Consider the following 15,652-nt stretch of genomic DNA (forward strand, 5'->3'; position numbering starts at 1 on the left):
AAGCGGGTGAATTATTTCTTTTAAAAGAGACATACTAATTTTATCATGCCCATGAGATTTTGAGCTATTAAGAGACCTTGTAATGTTGAGAATTTCTGTGGGGTTCGTAGGGTTTAAGAAAAATGAATGTGGATTAGGTTCGGGGAGATAATCCGTGAAATGCGCATTTTAGTCTGGTCTGTTAGCGAAATTATGTGGACACGGTGGACAAAAGCGTGATTTTTTCTCCAGACCTTTGTTTATGTATAAGAATTAAGAATGGGGTATGCTCCAAAAAATCTGGCTGCAGGAACAGTGAAAAAATGGGTGAAAATGTCAGAATTTATGAGTTTAGATTGGTCTGCTATATAGACTAGCGCTAGTGCAAAACTCAATAGCAGTGCATTATTTTGCATTGGATTAGTTCTTGAATTCAGACCCTATTTGAACAGATCTTCTGTTTGTCCTTGCATCTCAATGCACCAAAATCTGAATGCAGATGCTAACCAAGCCCAAGGGTGGCGGTGGAGGGGGTTGAATGTTGGTGTGTATGTACATATTTTGGTCTTGGGGTAAAGATGTGCAATACACATTTTTTGCATGTGTTGGAAATGGTGTTGCCATGGTAACAGTGTATTATGGCAAAAATAAGGTAAAAATCTTGCAGTTAGAACTACTTCCTCTGTTTTTAACCGATTCTCATGAAATGTGGCACACACATTGGTCTTGAGGTGAAGATGTCTAAGACACATTTTGTGTGTCTTTCAGAAATCTTGTTGCCATGGTAACAACACATTATATGGTGAAAATTGGGAAAAAAACTTACAATTCAAACTGCTTCATCAGATTTCAATCAATTCTCATGAAATTAGGCATACACATTGGTATTGAAGTAAAGATGTACAAGGCACTTTTTGTGTGCGTTTCAGAAATTGTGTTGCCATGGTAACAACATATCATATGGCAATATTTAGGTAAAAAACTTGCAATTTGAACTACTTCATCAGTTTTGAACCAATTCTCGTGAAATTTGGCTCACACATTGGCCTTGGGGTAGAGATGTGCAAGAACCTTTTTTTTTTGCATTTGTCAGAGAGTGCATTGCCAGGGTAGCCACATATGATTGCCAGAAATGCAGGAAAACTCATTGTGGATCAAACTACTTCCCCTGTTTTTAGTCAGTGCTCATAAAAGTTGGAAGAAATATTCATCTTGGGGTAAAGATTCATATTAAATTCTAAATGTCTTCTCTGCATTAAAATGTTCACGCCAGAGTGTGGGGGTACTAATCACCTTCATTAATATTTCTAGGTCTTGGGGGGAGGGGCGGGATTGGTCCTTAAAATCTGACATTGAAATAAAGAAGGTTAAAGGCGGTGGCCATTAGAAACATAAACATGATAAACACTCTTAAAATACGCATCCCCTCAAGGGCATAGGCTGGAGGTACACTGGGTGAATGTGAAACCTTCCGCTGAGGCAGAGGAGTTCCAACACTGGCAAGCAAAACAAAATGTGTACCCCTTCTACTTTCAACAGCTGATTTTCCAAACCTTAGTTCCACCTCCCCAAGATGTGCACCCCTCCCCATACCACTTTTAGTTCTACCTCCCCATGCTCAAACCAGTCTACCTACACCTTTGCCCCTCATGTGTCTTTGCATTTTTAAAGCTAGACATTTTTTTTTTTTTGGGGGGGGGGGTCTTTAGAAAATGACCTCATAAAAGTTAAAAGTTAAAGCTAAAGGATTATGACTAGGAACTTCACCCCCCCCCCGAAAAAATAGGGGGCTGATATATTTTTTGAGCAGAAAATGCCCCCCCCCTTAAAAGGTAAGAAGAGTCCTTTGCACTTCAGACCATTCATTTGAAGTTTAATGCATTCTCATTTGAAAAAAAAAATGTTTACGGTACCCAATTAACCATTGTTTATTTATATTCTCCTACTCAGTCTTTTATTCATATTCATATTCCGTTCCTACTCTTTCTTTTTAACTTTCAAATCACTCTTGATTTTGAGCTTCACCATACCATCTCCTGTTTCCTCTCTCTCCAAGTATATTTTTTTCTGACATATTTTAAAGTGTACATTTAATCGTGCAACTAATTATAGAAATATAAATATATACAAAAAATTTATTTGGACACCGGAAACAATTTTTTTTAAAAAGCAGAATGTTTTAGGCTTTAAATTAATACGCTGAAGTGAAAAGGATTTTTCTCCCACCCCTTTTTTTTTTTGGGGGGGGGGGGTTAAGTTCCTAGTCGTAATAATTTTTTTTTGAATTGGATTGACTTTGGCGATTTTGAATAAGTCAGGAAATGTACCTTGTGATAGAGATTTATTAAAAACATGACTAAGAGGGTTTGCAAGCGGGTGAATTATTTCTTTTAAAAGAGACATACTAATTTTATCATGCCCATGAGATTTTGAGCTATTAAGAGACCTTGTAATGTTGAGAATTTCTGTGGGGTTCGTAGGGTTTAAGAAAAATGAATGTGGATTAGGTTCGGGGAGATAATCCGTGAAATGCGCATTTTAGTCTGGTCTGTTAGCGAAATTATGTGGACACGGTGGACAAAAGCGTGATTTTTTCTCCAGACCTTTGTTTATGTATAAGAATTAAGAATGGGGTATGCTCCAAAAAATCTGGCTGCAGGAACAGTGAAAAAATGGGTGAAAATGTCAGAATTTATGAGTTTAGATTGGTCTGCTATATAGACTAGCGCTAGTGCAAAACTCAATAGCAGTGCATTATTTTGCATTGGATTAGTTCTTGAATTCAGACCCTATTTGAACAGATCTTCTGTTTGTCCTTGCATCTCAATGCACCAAAATCTGAATGCAGATGCTAACCAAGCCCAAGGGTGGCGGTGGAGGGGGTTGAATGTTGGTGTGTATGTACATATTTTGGTCTTGGGGTAAAGATGTGCAATACACATTTTTTGCATGTGTTGGAAATGGTGTTGCCATGGTAACAGTGTATTATGGCAAAAATAAGGTAAAAATCTTGCAGTTAGAACTACTTCCTCTGTTTTTAACCGATTCTCATGAAATGTGGCACACACATTGGTCTTGAGGTGAAGATGTCTAAGACACATTTTGTGTGTCTTTCAGAAATCTTGTTGCCATGGTAACAACACATTATATGGCGAAAATTGGGAAAAAAGTTACAATTCAAACTGCTTCATCAGATTTCAATCAATTCTCATGAAATTAGGCATACACATTGGTATTGAAGTAAAGATGTACAAGGCACTTTTTGTGTGCGTTTCAGAAATTGTGTTGCCATGGTAACAACATATCATATGGCAATATTTAGGTAAAAAACTTGCAATTTGAACTACTTCATCAGTTTTGAACCAATTCTCGTGAAATTTGGCTCACACATTGGCCTTGGGGTAGAGATGTGCAAGAACCTTTTTTTTTTTTGCATTTGTCAGAGAGTGCATTGCCAGGGTAGCCACATATGATTGCCAGAAATGCAGGAAAACTCATTGTGGATCAAACTACTTCCCCTGTTTTTAGTCAGTGCTCATAAAAGTTGGAAGAAATATTCATCTTGGGGTAAAGATTCATATTAAATTCTAAATGTCTTCTCTGCATTAAAATGTTCACGCCAGAGTGTGGGGGTACTAATCACCTTCATTAATATTTCTAGGTCTTGGGGGGAGGGGCGGGATTGGTCCTTAAAATCTGACATTGAAATAAAGAAGGTTAAAGGCGGTGGCCATTAGAAACATAAACATGATAAACACTCTTAAAATACGCATCCCCTCAAGGGCATAGGCTGGAGGTACACTGGGTGAATGTGAAACCTTCCGCTGAGGCAGAGGAGTTCCAACACTGGCAAGCAAAACAAAATGTGTACCCCTTCTACTTTCAACAGCTGATTTTCCAAACCTTAGTTCCACCTCCCCAAGATGTGCACCCCTCCCCATACCACTTTTAGTTCTACCTCCCCATGCTCAAACCAGTCTACCTACACCTTTGCCCCTCATGTGTCTTTGCATTTTTAAAGCTAGACATTTTTTTTTTTGGGGGGGGGTCTTTAGAAAATGACCTCATAAAAGTTAAAAGTTAAAGCTAAAGGATTATGACTAGGAACTTCACCCCCCCCCCGAAAAAATAGGGGGCTGATATATTTTTTGAGCAGAAAATGCCCCCCCCTTAAAAGGTAAGAAGAGTCCTTTGCACTTCAGACCATTCATTTGAAGTTTAATGCATTCTCATTTGAAAAAAAAAATGTTTACGGTACCCAATTAACCATTGTTTATTTATATTCTCCTACTCAGTCTTTTATTCATATTCATATTCCGTTCCTACTCTTTCTTTTTAACTTTCAAATCACTCTTGATTTTGAGCTTCACCATACCATCTCCTGTTTCCTCTCTCTCCAAGTATATTTTTTTCTGACATATTTTAAAGTGTACATTTAATCGTGCAACTAATTATAGAAATATAAATATATACAAAAAATTTATTTGGACACCGGAAACAATTTTTTTTAAAAAGCAGAATGTTTTAGGCTTTAAATTAATACGCTGAAGTGTAAAGGATTTTTCTCCCACCCCTTTTTTTTTGGGGGGGGGGTTAAGTTCCTAGTCGTAATAATTTCCTTTTACTCTTTATGTGGCAATTTTCTAAAGCCCCCTCCCCCCCAAAAAAAAAAAAAAAAAAAAAAAAAAATGGAAGGGGTGGTTTTTTTAAGAGTGTTTAAGTCTAATGGTCATGGCCGTTAACATTCTATATTTCTATGTTGTCAGTTTTTAAGGACCTTCTCCGCCCCCCCAAAAAAGGACCTATAAATATTATTGAAGGTGATTAATACCCTGCGCTATTATATGACGTTATAAAGGGGAATCCAACCCAAATAAACACTTGTTTTAGAGGAAAATGAAAAATCAGACAAGTTTATAAAAAGTTTGAACAATATCGGACAAACCATAAGAAAGTTGTGAATATATAAAAGTTGTAAACATTGGTAATCACTATACCCATGAAGACTTCAAATTGACCGCAGTGTGATGTCATAGTAATGTAAGGCAAGGACCACTCTTCCATGTACTGGAATAATTAATTGGCTACAATTTCCTTTTTTCAAAAGTTTTACTTCAAATTATATCTCGCTCATGAGGACATAAACCATTATACTACCGGGTTTATATTACAGCCCCAATGGAATTGGGGGTTTAGGAGAAAACCAAAAATCCTAATAATTAAGTACTAGTCTTATGGGAAAGTTGTCCTTGCGGCCTCACCCCTTGTCATAATTTACTTACCCAGTTGCCAATTTGAATTCTACATACTAGTAGCCTTAGGGATCTTAATTTTAAAGCAGCCATAACTTTATTTTGCTTGTCCGATTTCTTTCAAACTTTCACCATTCTTATTTTTCTCCTTTTCCATGCACACAACGTTATGACCAAGGCTGGATTCCCTTTTACCACTGAATATGAATCTTTACACAAAATGAATATTTGTGTCAACTTTTATGAGCACAGGCTGAAAACTGAGAAATAGATTGATCCACAATGAGTTTTCCCTATATTTCTAGCTATATGTGGTTACCAAGGCAATGCACTCTCTGACAAATGCAAAAAAAAAAAAAGGTTCTTGCACATCTTTACCTCAAGGCCAATGTGTGAGCCATAATTATTTCATGAGAATTGGTTCAAAACAAAACAAAATGATGAAGTAGTTCAAATGCAAGGTTTTTACCTAAATTTTGCCATATGATATGTTGTTACCATGGCAACACAATTTCTGAAACACACACAAAAAGTGCCTTGTACATCTTTACTTCAATACCAATGTGTGTGCCAAATTTCATGAGAATTGATAGAAAACTGATGAAGCAGTTTGAATTGTAAGTTTTTTCCCCAATTTTCACCAAATGATATGTTGTTACCATGGCAACAAGATTTCTGAAAGACACACAAAATGTGTCTTAGACATCTTCACCTCAAGACCAATGTGTGCGCCAAATTTCATGAGAATCGGATGAAAACAGAGGAAATGGAGATTTTTACCTTATTTTTGCCATAATACACTGTTACCATGGCAACACAATTTCCAACACATGCAAAAACTATGTATTGCACATCATTACCCCAAGACCAAAATATGTACATACACACCAACATTCAACTCCCTCCACCACCACCCTTGGGCTTGGTTAGCATCTGCATTCAGATATTTGGTGCATTGAGATGCAAGGACAAACAGAAGATCTGTTCAAATAGGGTCTGAATTCAAGAACTAAACCAATGCAAAATAATGCACTGCTATTGAGTTTTGCACTAGCGCTAGTCTATATATCAGACCAATCTAAACTCATAAATTCTGACACTTTCACCAATTTTTTCACTGTTCCTGCAGCCAGATTTTTTGGAGCATACCCCATTTTTAATTCTTATACATAAACAAAGGTCTGGAGAAAAAATCATGCTTTTGTCCACCGTGTCCACAAGTAGGGCATTTTTTACGCTAACAGACCGGACTATTTTGGCTATTGATCTTGCTTGCAAGTTCGGGTCCGATATTTGTGAAAAATGAATTGAATGAGTTTGCATGAAGGGAAGAGTCAACTTTGGAACCATTTAAAGTGATATTATCGGTAGGTGGGGGATCTGCATTAGTTCCCATTGCTTCTTTGATGATTTTCCAGGTAGTATAAGTATTTGAGTATTGAGTATTGAGTATTTGATTGAGTGATTATTGTCGACTGAGGGTAAGGAAATTGATATTAAAATCACCAAGAATAAAAGTATGTTTATTTTCATTACCTATTGCATATAAATATTGCCCTAGTTCCTCATAAAACAAATCAAAATTAGAGCCTGGTGGTCTATAAATCAGACCTATGATGATATTTTTAAATCCTGTGTTTTCAATTTCAATGAACAAAGACTCTGCATGTAAGAGTTTCACATCGGAACGGATCTTAAATTTCAGTTTATCAATAATATAGAAGGCCACGCCTCCGCCTCTTTTTCCTTTGCGGTCTGCCCTTATCAACTTATAATTTGGTAAATTAAACAAATCTGGGGAATTATCATGCAACCATGTCTCGCTAATCCCTATAACAGAAAATTTGAAATTATTTAATGTGTGTAAGAGATTTTCAAAATATTCGAAGTTTCTATTGAGACTTCTTAAATTTGCATGTAAAAGGGAAATATGATCGGGATTACTATCAGACATGTTATTAAATTCTTGAGGTGTATAGTATTTGCTGTCATGTGAATTTTCTATGTAATTATCAAGAATAAAAGAGAGGGACTCCATCAAAATTTATATAATGTAAAGTACCTAAGTAAGGGGTCAACTGCAAGGGTGCTTGTGGTGTAGGTGCGTTTGCTAGTGATTGAATGGGTGTTCATGCGTGTCTGTGGTGCAAATGCGCAGTCAATATCAATGTAAATTACATGTACAAAAAGAACAAGACACATCTTGGTCAGCAAAAACATATCGTTGGAAGAGTAGAGCAGAGCTCAACCACCCAAGTACATATAAGATTTGAAATCATTACACAAAAAATATATATATATAAGCGGTCATATGAAAATGAATTAAGAGTATACCCAGAAATATGCCTTAAGATGATGTGAGGGATATTTAATACAAAAGTTAGGTACAAGTCTAGCGAACGATTGAAAAAAAAAATCATATTGTATCAATCAATTTTAAATAGCAGATTCATGCCCAGGGTAGGCCTATCGAATAATCACTTTACTCCTGATTTGGCGAGCATATATTCGTGATAGTCATGCATGTCGGAGTTGCCACGCCTTTTCTGAACAGACACGGGGCTGAACATGTGCTAATTAATAATACACATGGATTATCGGGCTGATTTGGAAATAATTAAATGTATTAAAGCCGGGTGTAAAGCCCACATCAGTCAGTATTCAAATACCTGACCCGTTGGGCGTTTGAGTGAATTAAAAGCAAAAATAGGTGTGCGTTAATCATGCATGAAATAGCCCGCCTTCTCTGATCAGACAACGCATGTACAACAGTACAAGATATCTGGAGATACACTAAATCAACATATTTAACATGGCAATGTTATCGGTAAGGCATATTGAAATTAACCCATGCATATAATAGCGAACATATTAGTTGAATAGATGGAGGTTTGTTCAAGCATGTCTAGCCACACCCTTTCTAGCAAGGTTGCATGCGTGTTTCGATCATGAAGCGAATCTGAGACACACGTAGGCATTGTTAAAATATTGGATAACCACGCCCCTATAATCAAACAGTGTACGTACATAAGGCATGCAGGCACGCGACTGGTGTTAATGTCATACCATGCATGAACAATGGAATTAACCACAATAATTCATTGATTGTCATACAATTGGATTACAAATCGTTTAACATAGTTGGTATCATGAACAATAGAGATAATAAACACCTTCATCTATTGCATGTCAAAGAAATTGGATTACATCGATTAAAATAGTTGAGAAGGTGATCAATGAAGGTGCAATTACCACATGAATACATCAGTTTCATTCAGTGTTGGGGTTTGATTGTCAAGAATCTAGAGGTAATCGAAGTATAAACAGTTTTATATAGATTGGTTACCAATTCGGTGATTACATTATGCATATGATTTTTTTATTATTTTTTTTTAGAGAAAGATACAGAGAGCAATGGATAGTACACGCTTCTCCTTGTATCTAGTCATGGCATTAAAATATTATATTCTTAAAGGGGAATCCAGCCTTGGCCATAAAATGTTGTGTTGGGAAGGAGAAAAATAAAATAAACATAATGGTGAAAGTTCGAAAGAAATCGGTCAAGAAAGTTATAGCTGCTTTAAAATTTAGATCACTAATACTATGTAGATTTCAAATTGGCAACTGGGTAAGTAAATTATGACAAGGGGCAAGGGCAACTTTCCCATAGGCCATGTACTTTATTTTCAGGGATTTGTGGTTTTCTCCTAAGTACCCATTCCCCTGGGGCAGTAATCTAAATATAACCCATGTAGTATATTGTTTTATGTCCTCATGAAAGAAAAATATAATTTGAAATAAAACTTTTGGGAAAAATTACATTTTAGCCATAATATGTATTGGAGTACATGGAAGAGTAGTCCTTGCCTTACATCACTATGCCATCCCATATGCGGCCAATTTTAAGTCTCCATGGGTATAGTGATTACCAATATTTACAACTTTTGATAATTTATAACTTTCTTGTTGTTTGTCCGATATTGTTCAAACTTTCACCTATCAACTTGTCTGATTTTTCTCTTCCTTATAAAAACAAGTTTTTATTTGGGTTGGATTCCCCTTTAAGAAACAGGAAGGGGGATTTAAATGTCATGTTCCTCCTGGGGCTTTTTTTTCCTTTTTCTTTCCCCCTCCCCTTCGATCTATAACTGATATTTGTAAAACATCAACCCAAAAATAAACTTTAACGATGCAATATAGTTTCACATACATCTGCTACTAGGGTTGAGTTAAGTGCAATGCATGAAATCTGTAGATTTCGAGAATAAAAAAATAAAAAATACATGTATTTCCAAAGTGTAGCAGACATTCGGTTTGTATGAAAAGTACTTAATAATATTGATATCTGATGTACTTGACTTAGTGCTTAGTTATGATTTGAAATATCTAAAATATTGAAAATTAGTACATTAATGTATATTTTGGATTATTTTATTTATGTATTTTTTTTCTCCCAACATTTGTTTGCTAAAGAAAATATGGCTACTTGCTATTTCAAAAAACTTCAAAACAAGCAGAATGTCATCAATTTAACGATTGACTGGTTGCATTAATCTGTGTTAAGGTTCTCTGGGAAAATTAACCATTAATATCTCGTGGTTATTTATATATTTTATTCACTGTTTCTCTCTCTCTCTCTATTGTTTTCCAGCTTGCCGAGTAGACTGGAACATGCATCGTCCAATAGGCAAGTTATTTTATGATGCGTTCCGCCACCTTGGTGGAAAAACAAGACTGTCATTCAAAATGCGAGGACGTAACTCATATATATCAATCAAACTCGAAAGTGAATGGCATGCCGTTTTTGGTAAGTGATACAGCATAACAGAAGCATATTATCGAATAGATCTGTTTCTACTTATACAATAATAATTATGAAAATAGTAACGGAATCATGGCGTCATTTACTGCAAAACGTAATGAACCTTTTTATACGTCACGAATTCAAGACGTCATTAATTTCAATACGTACCATCTGCTTGCTACGTCATTAAATCGTGACGTCAGTACACGCATTTATGAACAAGTTGGCTTTCCATAAAAAAGGGGCCCATTTTATAAAACTTGTTATGATAACAAATTCGCATTTAAAGTTAAAAGCTACTAAAATATTTCAGTCTGATAGAAAATTTCCTAGATTTTTTTTCCAAACTGCAGGGATATGCACTGGGTTTGCCACGTTCCGATACACTACCATAACTATGATGAAAGACCTGGTGTGGAGCCGAAGCAAAAGGTCTGATCCTCTCTCCCTTCGGTCCGGCACATCAAGATTCGACTCGTATTGGATTGAAAAGACCGATAGCCATTTTCAGCTGGGACTTGGTGGGAACTCGACTCCTGTTGTGAAGATACCATGGGGCAAACAAGAGGTCATGACGAAAATTGGCTTGAGTGTCAGCCGTGATACAGAGTGGAGAGTAGATCACCCTTGCTTTCATTAGCAAGATACACAACCGGCGAACATCACCCGTATCATCATCATCATCCTGTTCCTTATCAGCATCCTCATGTCACCACCACCACCATCACCATCATTATAATCATTATCATCATCATAGTCATCACAACCACCATCATCATCACCATTATCACCACCATCTGGAAACACAGCTATATATACAGCTGTACATTTACCCGTTGATGGCCGTGATGTATTAGCATGGAACATACATCATTATTATTATCACGATCACCAATAAGAACATCATCATCATCATCATCATCACCATCATCACCATCATCACCACCATCGTCATTATTATGATTAGAAACACACCCGTTCATGTCCGTGATGTATTAGCAAGGAACATATCTTTTTTTAACGATTGGTAGGAATAAGTGTAAAGTATTCGTGGATTATTATTTTGCGATTGATAGTGCATAAACAAGCGTGGTTAACAGTCCCACGATTGATCAATCGATGCTGATTATGATGACGCTGATCCAGATAAAAAAAAAAAAAAAAAAACGAAATGCATCTTGCTTCACGAAAATGAAAAAAAAGGATAAAAATAGAAAAAAAGAAAAAATAATTAAAATAGAAATTTAAGAAATGAATAAGTAAAGAAGTAAAGAAAGAAAGAAAGAAAGAAAGGAGGGGGAAAAGAAAGATAAAATAAAGTAAGATTTACTTTTTAAATTTTGTGGAGGGAGGGGGGCATTGCATGGCACATACCGAGTCTGGCTATTATGTTACGGATCCTTTTTGGGTGTTTCATAAAGTTGTTCGTAAAGTTAAGTCCTAGTTCCAACTGTCACGATTCGCCACGATGTAAACGGCGTACTTAATCGTAGTGATCTCATGAGATCGTATAAGATCATATCAGGTCAGTCGTGGCAATCGAATTGATCGTAGACAAAATTTGAATGGTTTGCATATTTTTGCGATCAACGGGAACGAGGTGTTATAGAAACAATTTAACGCACGACGTTGACATGTTCTTGGATGCTCATTCATGTACAAATGAATATATCGTTAACACAAGAAAGGATCACCAGGTCTTAAGGGGCTTTCACAATTGATCGTACGATCGTTTTAAGATCATTTGGTCACAATAGAAATTGCACACGATCGCAACGGTTGTTAGATGTCGCACCACCAATTGTGAACGGGACTTTACAAAGAGTTGCAATTGATCTGATTAGACACATCTATGGACAGCCAGGAATGTCAAAATCTAAACTGCATTCTTTTATTGGAAATGCAGTGTGTTTACAAAGGACACCTTTCAAATTTCCTGAAGAAAACATGACATTGATGGATTTCCATGGAGTTGAGGCTGGTTGGGTCCATCGTAACTCTTTGTAAGACGGGGCCAGGCGTGTGTCGAATCTGTCGTAAGGTACAAACAGGTTTATGAAATACCAACCAACTCAGACTTGATATCATTACATGCATGCAGGTGCACTAAAAACCCCGGTGTTCATTTAATAAAACCAGCCCCGGAATCTATATATGTCCACACCAGAGAAGTGTTAAACAACACCGGTTTTGGTATCACCAGATATGTGTTTATATAACACCAATTAGTATCAAAACAGCATCGGTTTGATAAAAAAATGGCGTTGTTTCAATATTTCCCTGGTGTGGACATAGATTCCGGGCCGGTGTTAAATCAACACCGGAGTTTTTGCAGTGTGGTGTTAGTGCATCAAGTAAAAGCAGTTGTAAACTTATGGGGTATATTGCAAGAAACCCGCAATCGATTGCAAACAAAATTTAGGTACTAGAATCAGTCACGTTTCTTTCAATTAATTCCGAATTTCAATTAATTGCATTTCCGCTTTTTTATCTCAAGTATACATTTATATTTGCTTCAGTTCGGATTATTCTATATCATAGAAAGTTGCAACTAAAATTTGCAGTCAATTGCAAATATTTTCCTAAAATACACCCTTTGTGTCGAGTACTGTGGAGGTATACTTATTTTATCGTTAGTTTAAAAATCTATTTAATTACTAACCTAAGGTCAACTCTACTATATTGTACGTAATGGCACGGGTTATCGAAGGATGCCTAATTTAGCCCGTGCTAATTTTTGCCCACTTGGCTAACAACCCCCGTGGGCTAAGTTATCCCATCGGGCAAGAGGGAATGAGCAAGCATAGTACACATGTAGGATATATTGGCAAAAAACATGCTTATTGAACATTTACCGTAGTTCTTCAGAACCAACGACGACCCCCGATTCTTTTTCATATTTTGAGTATGAATCGTAGATATGATTTAACGTCTCATTTGACCCTCACTTATATCATGATCATGACGTCATCAAAATGGCGTCGGAACTCAAAATATTCATTTTGCGTGTTATGACATTATCATAATTATGCAAATTTGGCTCTAGCTCCGTGAATAATGGTCAATTTTCGCCACATTTTAGATATGTTGTAGCTTAGGCATGTTAGGTCTAACTCTATTTGGATTTGTACCTTTATTTTTTATTTGATGAACGGATCATCCTTAAAAATTGCAATTAGTGGCATGTCATTTTTGCTCATTTTGCGTGTAATCTCTATGGGAGATGACTTTTTCCTCAAAACTGGATTCTTCATTCCTCTATTTCGTGAGCCATATATCCACTTTTGCTTCTTAGTTTTCCTTGAGCTTTATGTTGTAGCTTAGACTCTAAGCTTTTCAAAAAGTTGCCTTCATTTTCGAAATAGCTGCCAGGAATATGCCCGTATTTCACTTGCAAACTTGGATTTGAGATTCTCGTATTTTGCATACCTGTAAGATCTATGGGAAATATTGTAGCTCAATCGGTTAGGCGTCAGACTTGCATCTCATTCAGGCACGGGTTCGAGTCCGAGGGTGAACATGAGTATTTTTTTTTCTTTTTTTAATATCTCACATTTGATTCTTTATAACAATTCCAATGAATAAAAGCTAAAATTTTGCAAAATGAAATAGATTATAATCACTTTTTTTTCATATCATACCAATCTATTATATTATAATTTTTATTCTATCTAATCTATCCGCTATCTACATGTATGCTTTATATCAATATCCATATATATTTTTTATCTATCCATCTATTTGTCCGTCTATCTCCCTATCTGTCTATTGATTTTCTAACTATCTATATTATATCTATCTGTTTAAATATGTATGTGTATATATTTATCTTTCGATCTAATATATATTTATCTGTTTAAATAATTATGTATGTTTATCTATCTATCTATCTTCTATCAATCTATCCACCCATCCATCTGTCTATTTATTTTCTATCTATATTACATCTATCTGTTCAAATATGTATATCTGTTTATCTTACAATCTATTATCAATTGGTCTGTTAAATAATTATGTTTATTTGTCACAAGTCTTATCTATCTGATATCTACCTATTTATTTATTTAACATGATCTTCTATCTGTCTATCTATCTACATGTATCTATCTGTATGTCTATCTATATATGTATCGATCTATTTTCTTTCTATCTATTTTTTTTTTAACAAGTGCACACCTAGTTACCAATAATGCATATAGCATTTCCATTTATTTGAAAGCAGGATAAAAGAGCATTGTAGATTAAATGCCTTGCTCACGGGCATAGGTGCCGCGGCCGGGGATCTATATATCTATCTATCGATCTATCCATCATTATATATATATGTATCTATCTGTCTGTCTATCTGTATATGTACCTATGTATGTATCTGTCTCTGAATCTTTGTGTAAATCAAATATGATGTCATAATCTCCGTCATCATCATCATCATCGTGATCATCATAATTCTCATCAATCATCATCCTCATCATCATAATTTTTATCATCAATCATTTTCTTTCTTTCTATCTATCTATCTATATATCCATCTATCTATCTATTTATCCAATGTCTTTATGTTTCAATAACAATCTGTCTATCTATCTAATACCTATTCATCTGTGTATATCTCTTTATCTATCTATACAGTGCGTATCAATAAAAACGGGACAATTTTGAAAAGTCTATACATTTTTTTTGTGAAATTATGATGTGTATTTGTTTATGTTAGAAGATGTTCTTAAGTCTTATCTTTCAAATTAAAAACAAGTTTCGTTCATGCATGAGCAAACACAAAACGTTTTTGTCAGGGGTTCCAAAAAAAAGGTTGGCGCCAAAGTGCAGAAAATGAGAAAAATATCGATCATCACACTTTTATCTAATCACCAGCCTCCTCTTAACATTTTCATTTTCTTTGCCATGATTTTTTAATTATGCTGTCAAAATATATTTACAAATATACATGCATTGATTTACCTGACCCAGGGAAGGAATTAACAGGAAATGATTCATGTTTTTTAAAGGCACCATAACCTTTGTAGCACAAAATGAAATGATTTTGATAAACTACAAGCCATCCCATTAACAAAGCCCAATCTCCTTACCTGGGTTAACAATTTTATGAAGGAATGTTCAGTATTAAAATATATCATATTTAGATAAAATAATAATCAATAGTTTTGTAAAAAAAAATTTCAGAATAATTCAAAAAAATTATGACAAAGGTAATGAGAAGGTTAAGAGGAGTCTGCTGATTGGCAAGAAGTCTAATGATCAATATTTTCTAATTTTCTGCGATTTTGGCACAAGCCCTTAACAAAAACGTTCCGTGTTCGCTCAATCATGAACGAAACTCGTTTTTCTAATGGCATTTGGAAGATGAGACCTACGAGCAGCTATTAACATAAGAATATAGACATTATGATTCCAAACAATATTTTGATAAACTTTTGAAAACTGTCCCGTTTTATTGATACGCACTGTATATAATATATCTGTCTGTCAGTCTATCCACCTTCTATTAGTATATCCACCTATCATTTATCTATCCATTCATCCATCTATGTAATTATCTATCTTATATGTATCTGTTTAAATATGTATGTCTATCTATCTGTCTATTTATCTTTCAATCTAT

The sequence above is a fragment of the Lytechinus pictus genome, chromosome 6, assembly GCF_037042905.1.
Source record: "Lytechinus pictus isolate F3 Inbred chromosome 6, Lp3.0, whole genome shotgun sequence".
NCBI classification, from domain to species: Eukaryota; Metazoa; Echinodermata; class Echinoidea; order Temnopleuroida; family Toxopneustidae; genus Lytechinus; species Lytechinus pictus.